The following is a 20350-nucleotide window of genomic DNA, read 5'->3' on the forward strand; positions in this document are numbered from 1 at the left end:
GGGATTGGTCTGGAACTGATCACCTGCGCTTACTGGTGGCTCCCTGCAGGGCCATGGGGTGGGACAGGGACCCTGCAGACCAAGACCCAGCATAAACCTTTGGGGGTTACTGGGAGGGTCCTCACTTGGACCAGGACCTCAGCCCTGCCAGTTGCTGGACTCACTGGGGGCTTCACCTGAGATGTTTCTTACCACCCCCCACTCTCTGACTCAAGCTGCCCCCAGGGCCCATCTGATGACACCCTCAATAAGACACCAGCAGGACCCTTCTCATGGCTGGGATCCTGGGGTGGAGGAAGAAACAGTAGAGAAAACTCAGCTGACCAGGGATACCATTTCAGGAAACAGATGATCCTACATCTGTGGCCCGGCAGAGGAAAGAGCTCTCCACGTGGGAACAGAAAATCTGAGTTCCAGTTCTGCTCTTCAACTAACCAGCTAGTCACCTTAGCTACAGCTAGTCCCTCAGAACCTGTATACCCACAAGGTTCTCAGGAAAATTCATCAAGACAATGGATATCCAAATGCTTTGAACAGTAACACACAAATGTGTGGAATTTATTCAACACCTGTTCTGTGGTTGGCACTGTGCTGGATGATATGGTAGATACTTGTAATATCTAGAGTTGACCTCTCAGGGCTGGAAGCAACATGACATCTCAGATGATTGGTTGTTGCTCTTTATGAAACCGCACTCCTTCTACAGCGGGACTTGGACCCACAATCCCTGACTCAGGAGGAGACTCGAACCCACTGTGTTTTGTTTTGTTTTGTTTTGATATCTTTATTGGAGTAAAATTGCTTTACAGTGTTGTGTTAGTTTCTGCTGTATAAAAAGGGAATCAGCTATACATATACATATATCCCCATATCTCCTCCCTCTTGTGTCTCCCTCCCATCCTCCCTATCCCACCCCTCTAGGTGGTCACAAAGCACCGAGCTGATCTCCCTGTGTGATGCAGCTGCTTCCCACTAGCTATCTATTTTACATTTGGTAGTGTATATATGTCCACGCCACTCTCTCACTTCATCCCAGCTTACCCATCCTCCTCCCTGTGTCCTCAAGTCCATTCTCTATGTCTGTGTCTTTATTCCAGTCCTGCCCCTAGGTTCTACAGAAACTCCTTTTTTTTAGATTCCATATATATGTGTTAGCATACGGTATTTGTTTTTCTCTTTCTGACTTACTTCACTCTGTAGGACAGACTCTAGGTCCATCCACCTCACTACTAATAACTCAATTTCGTTTCTTTTTATGGCTGAGTAATATTCCATTGTATATATGTGCCACATCTCCTTTATCCATTCATCTGTCGATGGACACTTAGGTTGCTTCCATGTCCTGGCTACTGTAAATAAAGCTGCAATGAACATTGTGGTGCATGACTCTCTTTGAATTACGGTTTTCTCAGGGTATATGCCCAGTAGTGGGATTGCTGGGTCATATGGTAATTCTATTTTTAGTATTTTAAGGAACCTCCATACTGTTCTCTCTACTGGGTGTATCAATTTACATTCCCACCAACAGTGCAAGAGGGTTCCCTTTTTTCCATACCCTCTCCAGCATTTATTGTTTGTAGATTTTTTGATGATGGCCATTCTGACCGGTGTGAGGTGATATTGTAGTTTTGATTTGCATTTCTCTAATGATTAATGATGTTGAGCATCCTTTCATGTGTTTGTTGGCAACCTGTATATCTTCTATGGAGAAATGTCTATTTAGGTCTTCTGCCCATTTTTGGATTGGGTTGTTTGTTTTTTTGATATTGAGCTGCGTGTGCTGTTTGTATATTTTGGAGATTAATCCTTTTTAAGTTGCTTCGTTTGCAAATATTTTCTCCCATTCTGAGGGTTGTCTTTTTGTCTTGTTTATGGTTTCCTTTGCTGTGCAAAAGTTTTTAAGTTTCATTAGGTCCCATTTGTTTACTTTGTTTTTATTTCCATTTCTCTAGGAGGTGGGTCAGAAAGGATCTTGCTGTGATGTATGTCATAGAGTGTTCTTCCTATGTTTTCCTCTAAGAGTTTTATAGTGTCTAGACCTACATTTAGGTTTTTAATCCATTTTGAGTTTATTTTTGTGTGTGGTGTTAGGGAGTGTTCTAATTTCATTCTTTTACATGTAGCTGTCCAGTTTTCCCAGCACCACTTATTGAAGAGGCTTTCTTTTCTCCATTGTATATTTTTGCCTCCTTTATCAAAGATAAGGTGACCATATGTGCGGAACCCATGGTTCTTTTAATTGAAACCTCTCACCTGTGTCAGGACTTACCGAAGCTCAGGTTCTTATGTCTTGGTGCAGAAAGAATTTAGCAAGAGGCAAAGTGGCTGGCAAAGAGTCAGTTTATTACCATAGGATGCTCATGAGAAATACCAGCGGGCAGGCGAGAAGGCTTTGCCCCAAGGACTGAGAGGACTTTATTTTTATAAACAAAAGAAAAGTGGGAAGCAGGGAAGACCACCCTCTTCCTCATTCTTGGGCAGACATCAAAGCTTACATCATTAGTTCCTCCTTTGACCCTACATGGTTTGAACAAGACTGTCATGGCGCTATTTAAATCATATGTATATCAGCAAAAGAGTGGTGACATGTACTAAAATACGGTAATTCATCTCAGGTTTTGGAATAATGTCCCCTTTTCCCCTTTTTTTTCCCTTCACCTATATTTCTGTCTTGGCTACATGCAGAAATGCTGCTCTTCAAGGACTATTAACTCCCTGACTTCACATTAACAAGATTCAGACCCCAAATTTATTGTCTTGTGTTTTAACTCTCAGGGTTTGTGGCTTGAGTGTGTCCGGCACTTGGATGCACCTGGTCTCCCTCCAAGGCAGTGTAGATTGTTGCTAGGTTACTGGATTCTTTTCCTGAGTGGTCATTAGCTTACAACAGTCTCTGAAACTCCCTTAAAACTCCCTTTCTGTCCTTAATCCCCTACTGGGATTTCTAAACTGACTATTTCATTATCCTACTCTATCCCTTATCATTTAGGGAAGGCAAGAGGGGGCAGGAACAAGGCCTACACTTGTGAAGTAAGCCAAAGCCATAATGAAGTGTCCTCATGTTTAATGAAAACAATGGGTGATTGGGAAGGAGAGAAAGGGAGAGATGGACATGGCCCAAAACGTCAGGCAAGGCTTTACGGAGAAGCCCGTTTGAAGCTGGGCTGTGAAGATACTCAGTGCTGGCTTCAGCAAGCTGGAGGGGAGGATGGGGGCGGGAGAAGGGTGTGAGGGTGGAGAGACCTAGTGAGCACAGGTAAGGGTGCTGTGAGGGAAGACAGCCTGCCCAGCAGGGAGACAAGACTGTAAAGGCTGGGCTTCGGCTCTGATTTCAGGTCTCTCCGTCAGCAGTTGTTTGCCTTGGACGAGCTTAATTAGGCTTAGTCTCAGTTTCTTGACTGAGGAAAAAATTGCTACCAATACCTGCCTGAAATGGCCAGTGTGAGAAGTGTGTTAGAACCAGGCCACAGTTCTGCGGCTCGCTAGCTGCCTGACCCACACAAGATCACTTCTCTGAACCTCAGACTCCTTGTCTTTAGAGAGGGGGTCACACCTCCTCCAGAGAGTGATGTCAGGACTAAAGGAGTTAATGTCATGAAATATTTGGCAGAATAAACGTCCAGTGAATGTGATAATACGCCAGATTCACTCCAGGGAGGTGAGCTGTTGGAAAGTTTTTGATCAGAGAGGAAGGGTTTCAGTCGAGCCCTCCGCCCTCCCTGCTCTGACCCAGGGAGAGCATTTCTGAGTATCCAGGAGGGAAAGCCCAGTGGGGAGCACAGCTTCTGTCCACCCCATCCCAGGCGGAAGCCAGCAAGTTAACCAGGCCAACCGCAGTCCTGCAGGGCACACTCTCATCCCCTGAACCCAAGTGACCAATTTAATGACTGTAACCAAGGCAGGAAAGGAATTCAGAGCAGGCTGTCCTCTGGCAGTCACTGTTGGATTACGGGCCTCATTTCTTTGTTGGAAGAAAAAAGAAATCATTCTGGTGGATTTATTTTCCTGTCGGCACACTGAATCACAGAACCTGGACAGCCTTTCCCAGCCGTGAAGCCACTGAGTTCACCGAGTGCCCCTACTGAGACCTGGGAAAAGCATTGCACTCAAGCTGCCGGGGCCACTGGACTCTGGGCACCTGGACCAAGAGTGGAGGTGGGGGCAGTGGGCTGCAGAGGCCCCAGGTTAATGCAGAGCCTTTCCCCCTCCCCCTCCCTTTCCTGTGACCACTCCTCAGAGAGCCACCCATATTGGGCTTGGTCTCAAAGTCCCCCTGATGGGGGTTCCCCCCTTTCCCTCACTGGGTCAGGAGAGGCAGCCCGAGGTGAACAAGGACCCTGGACCCAGAAACACTGATGTCAAATCTCCTTTACTGATGAAGTACGGAGTGGCCAGCGACAGTCTTAACCTTTCCGTGCCCCGTTTTCTTTGCCTGCACAATGGGATGCTGTCCTGCCCTGCTGGTCTCATGGGGTTGATATGGGGACCATTTGGGTTAATGCTGTCTGTCATCCTATCACCTTACGAATAATCACGAATGACCAAGTCACTTAAGTGCTTCCTTCTCTCTTGGGCAAATAATCCCAAATCCTTGCCCTCCGATCAAATTTGAATCCTGTCTCTCTGCAAATCCTTTTCCTGTTTGTGGCCTGTGGAGCTGGAAGCCCTCTAAACAGACAGTCCTCCAAGCCAAGCTGGACTAGTGCACGGTTGGGGGTGGGGTGGCGGATGGCTTCACCGGGAGGTCCTGCCGCGACTCTGGCCTGGGCTCCCCTACCCGCTGGCTGCGGGCAGCTGCCACCCCAGATACCCGGCTCTTTCTCTCTCCTTGCCCACCGCTCCAGCTCCCTCCCTGCCTGTTGTGTGGTCCTCATCCACTTGTCCTGACATCAAAGACTGGAGTGTTAGCCAAGCCTGCAGGTGAGGCCAGCGCAACCTGGCAATCCAGGGACTTGGCCTCAGGAGCAGCCCCTTACCTCCCTGCCCGTGGGCTGGGCTCAGCCTCCCCTTCCACCTCCTAGAGAAGCCCCGTGTCCCTCCCAGAGGACGCGGCTTCCCCTGGCCCAGCACCTCAGGAGAGGGTCCTACTTTCCTCTTTTCCCTCAGGTTCGAGCAGGGTGCCCAGGGGCGTGCCTCCCTCAGAGGAAGCGTGTGCCTGTGGGATGACTGGGTGAATGAATAATTGTGCTGAAGGCCTCACAAAGAATTCCCCCGCTCCTTGGGATTTGGTTTTCCTCAAACATGAAATCCCTACCAACACTGAAAGCCCCTCCTCCCCTTCCTTGGGCCAGCCACGTGGGCATATTTCTCCAAGAGGATAATTCCATTGCTTTTCCTGGGAGTTTCCAACCCCAAAATGGCTCAGGCTTGCGCAGTGATGCCAAATGTAGCACAAAAATTATTCTGAGCAACTCACAGCCTGGTCTCACGCAAACAGTGAAGTAGAGGAGGATGATTCTGGCTTTCTCTTTCTTCGCTCCTGTCTTCCGTACTGTCATTGATTGAGTGAATCACTCATTGAATCATTGATTTAGTTACAGAGCCCCAGGCACTGGTAGGTGTAGGTTATACAAAGGGACGACGGAAACTGTGCAGCCAGGAGGGAGTTTGTCTGTAAACCAATAGAACAAAGTTCAGGGCTGCCTAGTCCAGGGAGGCCCAGAAGCCCAGGGAAGCAAGGAGGAGGGACCCCTCCTGGGGGTGTGGCTGGGAAGACTTCTGGGTGGAGAAGAGGCTTTGGGGGGAGGCGGTCATGTGGGCCTAGCCAATGAATGAGGGAGGTCTGGTGATGTGGGAGGGGAAAGAGTGGGAGACCAGGGAGAGAGGAGCTGTGTCTGGGAACCATCTGGAAGACAGTGTTTCCTTTGACAGGACAAAAGGGGGAGTGATGACCCATTCTTCTGTCAGCAACTGATTCCCGCTAAGGTGTTAACTGCTCATTAAGGAAAGTGTTAAATGTTAATTAAAGGTGTAATTGTGAATTAAGCTTTAAGGTGTGGCCTCCTTTTGAGGACTGTATTTGTTTTCATCACCTGCTGCCTGGGAAGAGTGTGGCCTTGGAATCAAGCCGACCTGGGTTCGAATTTGATTGCAGTCACTACCTATAACCTTGAGTACATCATTTAGTTTCTGGAACCTTCATTTTCTATAAAGTGGAGACAATAGTCTTCACCCCATAGCGTGGTTTTGTGGGTTAAATGAGATGTCATATGGAACCTAGCTCACAGCTAGTACAACCCAGGTGCTCAGAAATCTTGCTTTTACCTCAAAAAATTAAATACAGAATTACTATATGATCCAGCAATTCCGCTTCTGGGCACATACCCAGAAGAACTGAAAGTTGAAGAGATATCCGCACACTTATTATTCACAAGAGCCAGAAGGGTGGAAGCAACCCAAGTGTTCATCAGTGGATGAAGGGATAAACAAAATGAAACAAAATGTGAGATCTCTCTCTCTCTCTCTCTCTCTCTCTCTCTCTCTCTCTCTCTCTCTCTCTCTCACACACACACACACACACACACACACACAATGGAGTTTTTTCAGCCTTAAAAAGGAAGGAAATTCTGACACATGCTACAATATGGATGAACTTTGAGGACATTACGTTAAAATAATCACAAGAGGACAAATACCGCATGATTCCACTTAAATGAGGTACGCTGAGTAGTCAAGTTCATAGAGACAGAAAGTAGGATGGTGGCTGCCAGGGCTCGGGGGGGTGTGGAACGGGAAGCTGTTGTTTAATGGGTACAGAGTTTCAGTTTGGGGTGATGGAAAGGAGATGGATAGTGGTGACGGTTGTACCACAATGTGAATGTATTATACTTAATGCCACTGAACTATACACTTAAAATAATAAATTTTGTGGTGTATATATTTTTTGTGTGTGGTGTATATTTTATTACAATTTTAAAAAGAGCAATGTTGCTTTTACTCTTATTCTCCAGCAGCAGAACCTCTACCAACTTCTCTTTTCTTTGTAAGGAAAGTGGACTAGGACAGGCTTGGCGTGACACTTCTAGAAGGTCACCAGCCTGAGCTTGATGCCTAATTCTCAAGGGGTCCTGCCCAGACTCCCAGAGGGGATCGATGAATCAGTGTTCTGTCGAGGCTGAGGAGTCTATAGATCAGGCTCACTGGAAGGAAGCTGGCTGCAGGCTGGAGTAGGGCAGACGGAGGGGAGGCGGATTAGCATTCTCGGAGTGTCCACTGTGCGCTGGGCAGAGCGCTCAGCAGGTGCTAGGCATGCAAATGACAAGCTTCTGCCCTCAAGGAATTCGCAGTCAACTTCCACCTTTACCTGCCAGCTGGACTTCCCCACCGTGGAGATGGCCAGGAGGGTAAAGGGGAAGAGACACGGTTTGGCAATTGTCTACCTGGACTCAGGGCCCAGAGATTTAACCAGGGCCCCCTGAAGACCTGGCTTCTGAGGCTAGAAGTCCTCTGTGTCCAGATCCTAAGGAGCAGTCAGAGTTGTCTGGGGGGATCTTCACAGTGCTGAGTCTGGCAGGAGCCCAGGCCATGGGGCAGCAAGGGAAGGGAAACCTACCTGGGCACCCTGCTTCCTGCAGCACTCTGGGTGGGTGGGGCTGGGAGGACCTCCCCTTGAGCTGACTGAAGGAACCTGCTTTGGCCAGCATCCCCTTGGGATCACAGGCCCCAAGAATCGAAAATCTTCGTGGAGATCACCTAAATAGTTCAAGGTCCTGGAAAGATCTCATCTTTCCTACATCCCCAGCTTCCTGGCATATGGCAGATGAAGACCCTACTGCAAAGTGTAGTTGGCAGTTTAAACATAAGGTCTCAATTCTATGCAAGTGCTTTTTATTAATTCAACAAACATTTATTGAGCCCCTACTTAATACCCGGCATGTTAATAATTCCGTCTCTATACTTAAGCTGTACAAAAGATAAGAGATATAAGTATAATTTCCAAAAAGTTAAAAGCACAAGTCTCATACAGATATGGAATGAACATGTGTCAAAGACTTTACTGAACTCACTAACTAACGAGGGAACCAATAAGATGACAAAGCTGGTTCAAAGAGCATTGAAGGGACTGAGATTTAAAGGAAAGGCACACCAAAATAATTTTTTTTTTAAGTTAGAGACAAATCTGGTAAATATCTTACAGGGTAATAAAACAGGGATTATCTCTCTTATTGGACAGATAACATTTGAATCTCTACCAGCAAAAATCTACAAGTTAACATGTATTTCACGGTCTGAGCCCTTCATTAATAATAGCAAATGACAGGGCTTCCCTGGTGGCACAGTGGTTGGGGGTCCGCCTGCCGATGCAGGGGACGCGGGTTCGTGCCCCGGTCCGGGAGGATCCCACATGCCGCGGAGCAGCTGGGCCCGTGAGCCATGGCCACTGAGCCTGCGTGTCTGGAGCCTGTGCTCCGCAGTGGGAGAGGCCACAATAGTGAGAGGCCCACGTACCGCAAAAAAAAAAAAAAGAGCAAATGACAAAGTCAAACAATGAACTTGTCCTCTAGAGCAGTGCTATCTGACAGTATGTAACGTGGGTCAGGTGTATAATTTAAGTTTTTCTAGTAGCCACATTAAAAATTAAAAGCAAATAGGTGAAACTAATTTTAAGAATATATTTTATTTAATCCAATATGTCCAAGATATTGTCAGTTTGACATGTGGTATTAGCCACATTTCAAGGGCTTCATAGCCATGTGTTGATAGCACAGTTCTAGACAATTAAATAATCTTCCTGTAGGTCTGTTATACAAAGCTTCAGTATGACACTGAAGGAACATACAGTCATCCCCTTGGCTTTATCTAAATTTCAGATAATTTTTCCCAACATACCTACTTAGGTCCCTGTGACCTAGTTGGCAGGGGTATGGGAAAGGTGAGTCCAAACCGTGGCCCTTAAAAGATGGCCATATAACCATCCAGTGCAACAAATGGTCTTGGACAGGTGTATGGGGGCCGTGAGGGCCCAAAGTTTTGCTGGTGGGATGGGATGAATCAGAGAAGACTTCACAAAGGATAAGTGGCTTTCACTCCAAGCAAGGGGAAGAGTGTAACCAAAAGCAGGACAGTGCACAGGTCAAAGAACACTCTTGCACAGGTGTATAGGCAGGGAGGGCAGGGACTGAGCCTCAAAGTTAGGCTGGGACCAGATAGATGGTCAAGGGTCTTGGGCATCTCACCTCTATCCAACAGGGAGCCATAGAAGTGTTTTCAGAAAAGGAGGGACATGCCCAGACTCATCTTTTAGGAAGACACCTCAAGGAGCTTTGGCCCTGTGGCTGGCAGAATCTTCTCCAATTCCCTACCCTCTCATTGCCCCAGTTGTGAATAGGAAAGAAGTCATGGCTGGTAGCTAAAAATATTTCCTAGGCTCAAGTTCCAGATATGATGCTAAATCCAGAGTGAAGAAAGCATTGGGGAAGGAGGCAAGGATGGAGTAAGACTCCTCTGGGTCTGGGGGAGGCTGCAAGGTGACTTTGATGGATTGGTGATTTAGTCGCTGATAACCATGCAGCCTTTAGGGCGAACTTAGCACAAGCTAAGAGAGATCTCAGCGTGGAATTAACTCAGCCACTGGCCAAACGAGGCAAGAGAGGGCACGGCTGTTTTGATTCCCGTCATCTGGATGGAGATAAGAGCTGGCTTTGATTTCTCTTTCCCTTTACATCTTGAGAAGTTCAGAGTACTTCGTGGGCATGCCCTAAGATGCTGTCTCTCAGTCCTGCAACAGGCAGGTCAGACAAGGGCAGGGAAAGCTGGAACAGGCACGGATAGTACAAAGAACAAAGAAGAACTCTTGGATTTTCTGAAATTTCCTCCCTGGTCCCCCACCTCATCAATGTCAGAGAAGAGCGACCTGACTTCCCTGACTTCTAGTTCTACCTGAAATGCACAGAATAAGCTACAGGAAGAGGAGAGGCAGTGTGGGGAAGGAGAGATTTGGGGATAGCTCTGCAATCCAGTCATCTCTCTTGGTGGTGTATACAGGGGCCGAGGGGTCTTAAATCAGCTTTTTTCCAGCTGATGTGTTTCCAAGTGACCAGTCTGAGAAGGCAGACAACTCTAGGGTCCTATTCCCACTGGGGGTTATAGAATCACCACGTGCAGGACTAACCACCCAGTCACACAGCAAAATTCTAATCTAATCTCCTTGGAGATAAGGCTTCCCCTGGCTTTTTGCCATGAATTGATCACCAGATGGGGCTTCGTGTGAATGTCTTCTGATGAAAACGGAAGCCCAGAGCAGCAGAGAGAACTGAACTGGAACTTAGGAAATGGACCCAGCCCCCAGCCTCCTATTGAGAAATGAGCTGGACAAAATGTCAAATATTTTAAAGCCAAAATCCAGTCTGATAACCAGCTGTGTTCCAAATATCAGATAGGGGTTCGGTTGCCCCTCTGCCACAATGGGGACCTTCTGCTTACTCAGACCTCCCTCTCCCAATCCTGCACCAGATCTAACGCTCCAGCTCCAGCTCCTCGTGGGCTGTGAACTCCTGTGTTCTCTCTCTCCCCAGTTTAGTTCTCCTCAAAGGTCCTGTGGTGGGGCTTCCCTGGTGGCGCAGTGGTTGAGAGTCCGCCTGCCGATGCAGGGGACACGGGTTCGTGCCCTGGTCCGGGAAGATCCCACATACCGCGGAGCGGCTGGGCCCGTGAGCCATGGCCGCTGAGCCTGCGCATCCGGAGCCTGTGCTCTGCAACGGGAGAGGCCACAACGATGAGAGGCCTGCGTACCGCAAAAAAAAAAGGTCCTATGGTGGAGTCTACCTATTAAATGTGGAAAGAGCCTTAGAGTTCATCCAGGAAAGAAGGAAGAGAGGAAGCAAAGACATTAAGCTTCATGAAATGTTAGTTGCTAAGTCGTAGAGACATGGGATCTCACTTGAGCCTGTGAGAACCTAAGGTGGGCAGTATTATCCCCAAGTTTACAAATGGAGAACTGCCGCTCAGCCAGGTTAAGCAAGTCGCCAAGGATTGCACAGCCAGCGCTGGACGCGAGGCTGGAGCTCTGGCCCCCTCATTCCTGTCCACATTCAGTCCCAAGTAGAGCTGATCTGAGCTCGAGAGAAAACGGCGATGGAGCAAAAGTCCCAAAGCAAGAGGAACTCCTTGGGCCAGGCTAAAAAGCCGTGCGCGGCGGGGCCACCTGGCTCCAGCTGCCTTCACGGCCTGTGCTGGCCCAACCTCTAACTGCTAGACGAAGAGTTCTTTGTATTGGCAGGGGGATTGGCAGGGGTGGGGTGGGAGGTGGGTGCAAACTCCTCCGAGAATCTGATGAAAGCTCCGGATCCTGTCTCTAGAAAACGTACATTCACCCTCACACACATACAGCTTCGGCTGCAATTTCAGGGGGTTCCTGGGCCCCAGAAGTCAGCAATTCTCTCTCAAACCCGGGAGTCCCCATGGGGGCCAAGGTGGGGAAAGAGGGAAAGGGTTTGGAAGCGCAGAGGAAGATGGAAACTCTGCTCTGCGGGGTGGGGGGAGGTGAAGGAGCAAAGAGGTGGGGGGCAGAGTGGTCAGGGAAGGAGGCGCCCACAGCAGAAGTTCAGGAGGCCTGGGCACCTCCCAGGGGGACGTTTGCTACCATGGAGTGAGCTCATCGAAGGGCATGGTGGTGCTCCGGGAGGGCTGAGGGAGATGGGCCCCCAGGCCAGTCCTGACCCATCCCAGAGGTGGGTTTTGTTCTAATAAGGAAAGTGGGATTCTGTGACACAGCTCAGATTCCGAAACCTCCATTTGGAAAGTGAATTCAGATCCCTTCGCCTGAAGCCAGCAGCGTCCACAGTTAGAATAAAAACCCACAGCGGTCTTGGTCTCAAAGTAACCAAACCTTCCACCTGCCAAGGACAGGGTGGCGTCAGGCTAATGCAGCCACCAAGCCAGCCTGTTAAAAATACTGGTTATATAAAGAAAACATCCTCAGAAAAGAACCCCGACTAATCTGGGCTGGGCTAGAATAAACCTCTCCTGTTCTGACCTGCCCCCGAGGTGATGATTTATTTCTTCCTTGAATTTCTCCCCCAGTTCTACGCATTCACATGCTTGCTCAGCAGACCCCCAAACAGAGCGTTTTGGGTTTGCCCGGCTGTTCCATTTCCAGCCTGTTCAGTTCATGTCAGGTCCCACCGCTGGGCTTGGTCCCTCTTCTCCCCGCCCCCTCGGCTTCCCCTTCCCGCTTTTTCTCTCCCTCCTCCTTTCTCCCTCTTCCTCTCCCTCCTCCTCCAGCTCTGAGATCCCCGATTGGCCTCCCTTCCAGGCTACCTCTCACCTTACCGCCTCCTTGGCTCCCATTCCCAGGGGCCCACAGGTGTGTGTGGAAAGGGGGCAGCTTCTGATCCTGGGCCTTGAAGGAGAGACGAGGAAGGGAAGGGGGAAGAGGCACCGGCAGCACAGGTGTAGCCTTGGCAGCAGGCTGCTCTCTGATTTCTCACTGCTTTGGGGAACAAGCACGCAGGTATCACTGTGTCACCAAGAGGGAAATGGCCACGCCAGTGAGTCATCTCACGAGCACCCATATCCCCAGTGCCTGCATCCAACAGGACACTGCCTCCATCCCATCATCCCACAGTGAGTGGCCCTAGCAAGGCATTTCTGGAAAAGGGTTCTGGTGCTTTCTGTTGTGGAAGTTAGCCCTGCCCCCCCGCTCCCATCCCCCCTGCCCCTCCGCGCTCCCCTGTTTCCCTACATGTAAATGGGGAAGGACACTCGTTGAGTACCATTCACCTGCCTGAGTCGGGCTAGCTCTTTCACGCATTCATCCTCCAGTGATTCCTCCTGGTAACATTTACAGGAGATGTAGGATTATTCCCATACCCTGGATGAGAGACCATGCTCAGAGAGGTTGTCATTTGCCCAAGGTTGCACAGCTCATAAGTGGCAAGGCCACTGGCCGCCAGAATCAGCATTCTGAGTGTGGGTAGTAAATCGATGGCAGTGGTAGTCCTGGTGCTGAGGGGCCAGCTCCTACCTGTGACTGTGTGAGGCCATAGAGCCAGTGGTCAGGAGCATGGGGCTGGGGCCAGGCTGAATGAGTTCAGGTCAAACTCAGGCTGTGAAATCCACTATCTGTGGGACCTCTGTGCCTTGATCTCTTCATCCATAAATGGGAGTGTTTAAAAGAGCCCTTTCCTCCTGGGTTTGTTCCGAGGATTAATCCACATATAGGGCTTAGAGCAGTGCTTGGCCCGCATAAGCACTGGGTGTTAGCTATCGCTACTTCCAGAGGCACCAACGCTTTGATTCTCGAGGAATACCCCAGCCTCTGAGAGAAGGTTGGAGGAACGATAACTTTCACTTCAGGCAGTGCTTTAGAGGATCCAGAGGCCCCATCCACCGACTTTCTCCTTTAATCTTTATAACTCCCTTGGATAAGGGCAGGGGTGGTTTAATTCCCATGTCACAGATGTGAGCTTGAAGCCCAGCGATATCATGGGACATGACTGGGCCCCCTACGGAAACAACTCCTACCAGCCTCTCTCTATGTGGCTTCTTATGTGGCAGGACTTGTGCCCAAGAGTGCACACCTGAGCAACCAGACTGGCACTCAGAGAATTGGGGAGGGCATGAGGCTCATAAGAGAACACCCTGATGAAGGCTGAGAAGAAGAAAGATGGAGAAGAAACCAGGACATGAGCCCCTGGCCCTTCCAAGTGGACTCCACTGCCGATCTAAGCCATTAATGTCAGGAAGGAAAAACCCAGCTGGTCACAACCAGGGAAGCCGAAAGGAGTGGATGGGGCCCCCGGTGGCAGGGGAGGAGGTGGGGAGACTTGGCTGGCACAACCAAGGAGCCCAACATTCCAGGGAATTGTTCTGGACAAATTCTGAAACCAGACATGGGCTACGATGACAGGTGTGAAAGACAAGAGTCAGCAGTGAGCAGCTAATTCATTTGCTTTCTACCCCTTCCTCCCATCCTCCCTCCCTTCCTTCCTTCCTTCAACATTGAGCTCCTAAGCCCTGAGCAAGGGCTGGAGATAAAAGTGTTAAAAAGGTGAAGCATGCATAACTGAGTAAACAAGCAACAAGCTATACTGTGGTAAGTACTATAATGGAGGGGCGAACAAGGAGCAGTGAGAGCATAAAGGAAGAATCCAAGAAGGGTTCTCAGAGGAGGTGACAGCGGTGTAGACCTTGAGGGATGAATAAGAGTTTTCCAGGAAGAGGACTCAATACTGGAATGTGGAAGGGGGCAAAAAAGAGAGAGAGGATCTTCTGTCTAGAAGCAACTCCTATTGCTTATCACTTCAGATTTCCCTTTTGTGTTCCATTTTCTTTTTTGTTAATCAGAGCCAAAGCAGAATTCCTTATAGAGCCCTGGCCTCTAATTTACCTCACACAAGAAGCTCCTGCTTTCTTTCTCCTCTGAACAAAAAAATCATCTACCCTGTTTGGAGCTCTCTGGTGCTAGGGTTTCCTGTAACAGAGAACAAGGCTCTCATTCCATAAGTTGAGATGAGGTCTAGTAATCCTATATCCTGAGAAATAAAGTATACATGGACTCTAATTTACACTAGAGTGTGGATGACCGATACAAGATACTTACCTATGCACAGATTAGAACACAAAGAGAGAGTGAAGAGAACAGAAGGACCCTGGAAGTATGCGTGTGTCATTAAAGGGGAAACAGTAGTGAGAACCCTTGACAAGGGTGGAGAAGAACCCGGGAAGAGAGGTGGAGAGAGTACTAGATTAACAGTCACAGTCCAGCACACTGAGACCCAGAGGGAGAGGGGTACCCTCTGGAGCCTTCTTACTTGCCCCCTACTCTCACAATCCCACCCCCAGACTCCCTGGCAAATGATCGCTACCTCTAGCGGGGTCCTGAGAGAAAGAAGGTCCCTAATTGACCTGCCAGGAGTACGGCATTGTCCCTTCAGGGGAGAAGGCGGTCCCAAGGCATGAGGCTGGATGCAGGTGGAGCATCGGGAAGGACGCTGGTTCCATCCTGTTCCTTGGTCCTGTGTCTGCCTGGTGGACTGAGAGGATGGCACAGGCTGGCCCCCAGGCCAACCAGCCAGCAGCCTAGGAAGGGTTAAGGATCCAGGCAGCTTCTACACCGCGCTGGTGGTAGCAGTGGCACAACTCTGCTCTCCACAGCACCTTGGGAACCACCACCCCTGGGAGGGCCACCAGGGCAACAGCTAGTGTGGGAACAGGTCCTCTGGGTCTCCCTGCCTCCTGGGCTCGCCCAGGTCCTCCCGAGGGGCAGCTGGCCCAGCCTGGGCCATGAGGGAGAGGCAGGCCACCTCGTCTCTGAAACCTTCTGGGGCTGAGGGCTGAAGGCATGGAGGAAAGTCTGGTTTTGTTTGTTTCCCTTTGTTTGCTCTGAACTTTTGATCACTGATACTGTATTGGAAGTAACTGTCCTTGGACCTGGGGTCTGAAGATGAGGAATTGGGGGGAGATTTAAGGGGGAATCTCTGGGGACATTAGGAATGGAGTCGTGCCACAGGTTGAGGCATCCCAGCCTCTGGTCCCTGCAGAGGTCCCCTCGGGGCTGGTCACCTCCAGGAGGCCTGAGCGGGATCCGGAGGCTCAGAGCTCAGGAAGGAGCCCATGGGAGGTGAGGGGGGCACTGGCATGAAGGCCAAGCTGGGCCAGCAACCCCTGCCTCAAGGTTTTCCTTCTTTCCCTCCATCCCAACCTCCCTCCCTCCATCGGTCTTTCTTCATCACCCCTTCCTGCCTCTTGCTCCCCCCTTGCCTTCTCTTCTTCCTCACTCTTCTTCCTTTTCCATCCACTCACTTAAACATTTCCCTGAGCACGTACTAAGCAGGGAGCACTGGGCTAAGCCCTGAGGGGGCGCCGGGATGAATCAGCTCCCTGGGGTAGCTCACAGTCAGGGGAGGGGAATTCGACAAACATCCAAAACACCAGGAAGAGATGGTTAAGTTCTGAAAGGAAGAGCTATGGGAACTCTCCTCTCAGTCCCTCTCTTCCAGCCCTCCTCATTATTCTAACAGTTTCTCAGGCAGGAAATGCATAATGTAAAGAGCAGCGCTTTCACGTTATTCCCCAAGGACTCCCAGGAACGCCCTAGAAGTGAGGCGCCAGCCGGAGACATTTGGGAGGGATAAGGGAGGACACAGCTGAGCACTTACTCATGCCAGGCCCACCTCTGCCCCTTCGTTCATTCATAAAACATTTATTTCACACGGTGCTAGGCCCCAGGTACTGACAGAAAGGCAGGCAATAGACAAATACAGTTACGAGGAAGAAAGTACCATGAAAAAAAATGAGCAGCTGCAGTGACAGAAAACAACACAGAGGTAGTGGCAGGGGGCAGGGGGCGGGGGGGAATCACCAGGGAAGAGACACTTAAAGCCGGACCCAGAGAGTGAGAACTCAGCCAATCAAAGGGGTGGGGAGAGGTGGGGCACAGTGGTCCACATGAGGGAACAGCGTGTGTAAACTACTAAAGGAGGAAGAGGCTGGTATGTGTGAGAAAGTTTCCCCGGGGGGCAGAGGGAGGGGCAGGAATGATTTGCTGAGGCAGGAAGAGGCCTGATGAACAGCAGGGCCTTGAGGGCTCGCCTTTCTTTGAAGAATTTTGGATTTTATTCGAAATACAGTGGGAATCCAGCCACTGACGGTTTTAGGCAGGGGTAGCACGATCTGGTTTCTATTTTAGGAAGCGCTCTCTGTCTGCTGGGTGGAGGCTGGGTGGTAGATGTCAGTGGGACCCAGGGAGACCAGGAAAGAGGAGATGAAGCCCACCTTCAGAGTTGGAGGGGAGAGAGTGGGAGATGGAGAACGTGTGAAACACATTTCAGAGCTTGGAATGATAGAACTCGCTAATGGCTTGGAACGGGGGCGGGGTATTGTTAGATATTTTAATCTACTGGTCTTTTGGCCTACCTCCCCTATTAGAACGTAAGCTTCATGAGGGCAGGGATTCCATTGGTCTTGTTCACTATTGGTTCCCCAGGACAGAGTATAGGCATTTAATACAGATGTAATGCACGGCGAGTGAGCTGAATTAAGGAATGAGAGGGCGGGATTAATGACGACACCTCAGTTTCTGGCTCAGCCTCAGGGAGAGGAGCCACGCCCTCTCTCCACACCAGGTATTGCTGATTTAGGAAGCAGAGACCCTAAGTCAGCAAAAAGCACAGCCCTGCAGTTCCAGGAGACTTTTACGGAATAGCCCTAGAAGTAGGCAAGTATGGCGGGCGGGGGCCCGACAGCGCTATGGGGAAAGGAGAGGCTTCCAGCACCAACAGCAGAAGGGCCCTCTGACCTGGAGCCCCAGCTGTCCTCCTGGCTCCCTCTCAGCCCATGATGCTGTGTTCAAAGCCAACTGTGGTCTCCCAGGAGAGAGCAGGTCCCAGAAGCCCTGGCAGCCCTCGCCGGCCTCTGGAACGACTGAGCCCGCTCGTGTGCCCCCTGTTGTGTGGGTACCAGGGTGGGCGTGCTCAGGGGCCTGCAGCTGGGAGATGAAGGTGGGTGCTCACTGTGGTGATGCTGTCGGGGACCCGGGGGGCTATAGGGTGGGCGCTGGGTGCATGTCGTCAACACCGAGTCACTCTGGACCAGATGCACCACAGATGCCGGTCTCTGCTCCAGCCTGTGCAGGGGGGCAGGGAAGAGGCAGACAGGGAGTCTTCTACCCTAGAGTTAAGGACTTTGAGGAAAATCATGCTGGGAAAGGAGCTTATCTGAGTCCTGTTCAGAAGACCTGGGTTCTGGACCTGTCCCCAACATTAACAGTTGCGTGGCCCCATGTAAGTCAGACCATCTTAGGACTGGAAGGGGCCTTCTAATTCCACCTTCCAGGCTGAGCAGAAATTCCTGCCACGAACCCCCGGCACACGATCGTTCGGGGTGTCTCTAAACTTCCAGGATGGGAACTCCACTCCAGGACAGCCCATTCCTTCAGTAGTTTTGTTAGGAAGCCTCTCTTTTCCAAGCGGCCTGGCAGGACCCAACACCAGAGGTTAACAGTGTCACCTCCAGGGAGGACAGTGGGATTGAGGGGGGTGACGAGGCTTCCCAGTTGATTTGGTTTGGAACGCTTTCAGCACCACGTGTTAAATTTGTAATGGCAAGGAAAACAACAAAAAAGTCAGGTTTTTCTTGATTTGAAGCCAATCTGCCTTCCTAACATTTCCACCTACTGGTTCTAGGTCTGCTCTCTGGGATCGGAGAATAATCTAAACCCACTTCCCCTCTGATACCCTTCAAATACGTGAACTTGATCCCCATCAAATTTCCAATAAGCCATTTCCAGGTTGAGCTGCTCCTCACGTAACTTGGTTTCCAGACCAGTCCCCATCCAAGTACCTCCCTTCTGAGCATCAGAAAATAAAACTCAGTGAGTTGCAGAAGGAAGGAACCAATCACTCCTTCAGTTGGGTGTTACCTTATGCTAATTAATTAACGAGGCTGAGAAGACACCCTTCTCCCTTTTCTGTGTGCGTGTGGCGGCACGATCAAATCACTTACTTCCTCAAGCCTTGATTTTCTTACCTATAAAAGGGGAAAACAATACCTTTGCTATGAGAATCAATAGAGGTTAAGGAAATTAAAAACATTAAAAAGCACAAATCTATACTTTAGGTATGATGAACTAGAAGCCTCATTCCATTTAGACAGCAGCTAAGTGTAGGGCTCACAGAGCCAGATGGCTTGGGTTCAAATCCCAGCTTTACCGCTTATTGGCTGTGTGACCTTGGAGAGATGACCTAACATTGCTGTGCTACAGTTTTCTCCTCTGAAACAAGGATGATGATAACACCAAGCTCAGAGTGGGTGTTTAGATGTATTGCCTGGCACTTAGTAAAGGTTAGCTGTTTGGTATTATCACCCTGACTCTTATTCCTTCACAGGGAGATAAGGGGCTCACCGAAACGAGGCGAATTCATGGCACCTAGCTGAAACGTGAGGCCATCAAACCAAACCGGTCATTTGTCACTGGAGAGAGTTGCTCCCCCAGCCGAATATCTGTAAACAATGCTTTGTGCTAGGCGCTGTGCTGAGGGTGTCACAGGCCCTGCCTCACTGAACTCTCCCAATAGCTGCATGAGGTAGATACCATTATTGCTCCCATTTTACAGATGAGGAAATAGAGGTTCACACAGATTAATTAACTTACCCAAAGTCACATAATCAGGAAGTGAAGGAGCCATGAGTCAGACTCCCAGAGTCAGTCTCCATCACTATAGCTTCCTGCTCTTTTAACCAGCTCCCTAGTTTGGGTCCCACTCCAGGTTCGGGGACCAGAGGGAGCCAGAGCCTTTGCTTCCTTGACAGCATTGTCTGCTGTTTCTGTGAGGTGGGGAGGAGGGGCGGTCCCCTGCTTCTCTCACTGAACTCTGCCCTCCTGCACACTGCCCCCTCCCCTTCCCCCTCCAGGGGTCTGAGGGTGTCACCGGGGACCCCAACTGCATCTCCTTGGGTCCCCTCAAGCCCCCCTGGCACTGGGTACCCTTGGGCTGCCTGCTGGGTTCTCAGCCCCTGACCATGAAACGGTTCCACACTGATCAACAACAACAACAAAAAAAGAAAAAAAAAAACCCCAAAATACCCAAACACCATTTTGGACATGGGCCCTGATGCGTAATATCATTATGGAGTCAGCAGTGCATCCCATCCCCTTATTGCCAGGTCAAGCTTCTCTGAGGCGAGCCTGGCTGCAAATGGCTTTCTCCTGTCTGGGGGAGCCGTAGCCTCTACTTGCCCTCCACGGCTGGAGGAGAGATTTTATCTTTAATTGACAACTGGCTGCCTGCCATCGCCTTGCCTCTGCTGGCCCAGGCTCCAAGCGCGATTTTCTCTTTGCTTCAGGGACAGGCTTCCCCTTACTTCTCCCCTCCCCTCAGCCCTGCCGTCCTCACCCCCTGCTCCCTGGTGTGCTCCTGTCCTTTCCTGGTGTGACCGGACCAGGCAATCTCAGAAATCTGGGGAGAAAAGCTGAGAGCAACAGGAAATGGGTGAGGAGGGAGCTAACACTTGCCGTGCACCTACTGCATGCCACATGCAGACAGATGACACTGGGCCAGGCCTTTACACTCACTGGCTCTGAGACAGGGGCTATCATTAGCCCCATCCTACAGGCAGGGAAACTGAGGTTTGGCAAGTTGCCCCAAGTCACCCAGCTAGGAAGTGGCAGATCAAGACCCTGAACTGAGGCTCCTTTGACGCTAAGTTTACACCTGGGATAAAGAGTAAAGAGAGCACACATGTGCCCAGGCCTGGCTACATAATCCGCGGAGCCCAGTGCAAAATGAAGACACAGGGCCCTTCTTCAATAATTATCAGTAACTTCAAGACGGCAACAGCTGAGCATTAAGTCGGCTGTGGGCCCTTCTGAGTGACGGCACAGGTGGCACGGCCCTGAAGCCAGCCCCGC

General features: G+C 50.2%; 1 protein-coding gene across 2 annotated transcripts in view; it reads right to left on the reverse strand.

Annotated features, from left to right (window-relative positions):
• The window catches only part of KCNC4 (potassium voltage-gated channel subfamily C member 4), a 75005-nt gene that overhangs the window by 31227 nt on the left and 23428 nt on the right, over positions 1–20350 (reverse strand). The gene's annotated exons all lie outside the window — the stretch shown is intronic.

Source organism: Lagenorhynchus albirostris, chromosome 2, assembly GCF_949774975.1.
Source record: "Lagenorhynchus albirostris chromosome 2, mLagAlb1.1, whole genome shotgun sequence".
NCBI lineage: Eukaryota > Metazoa > Chordata > Mammalia > Artiodactyla > Delphinidae > Lagenorhynchus > Lagenorhynchus albirostris.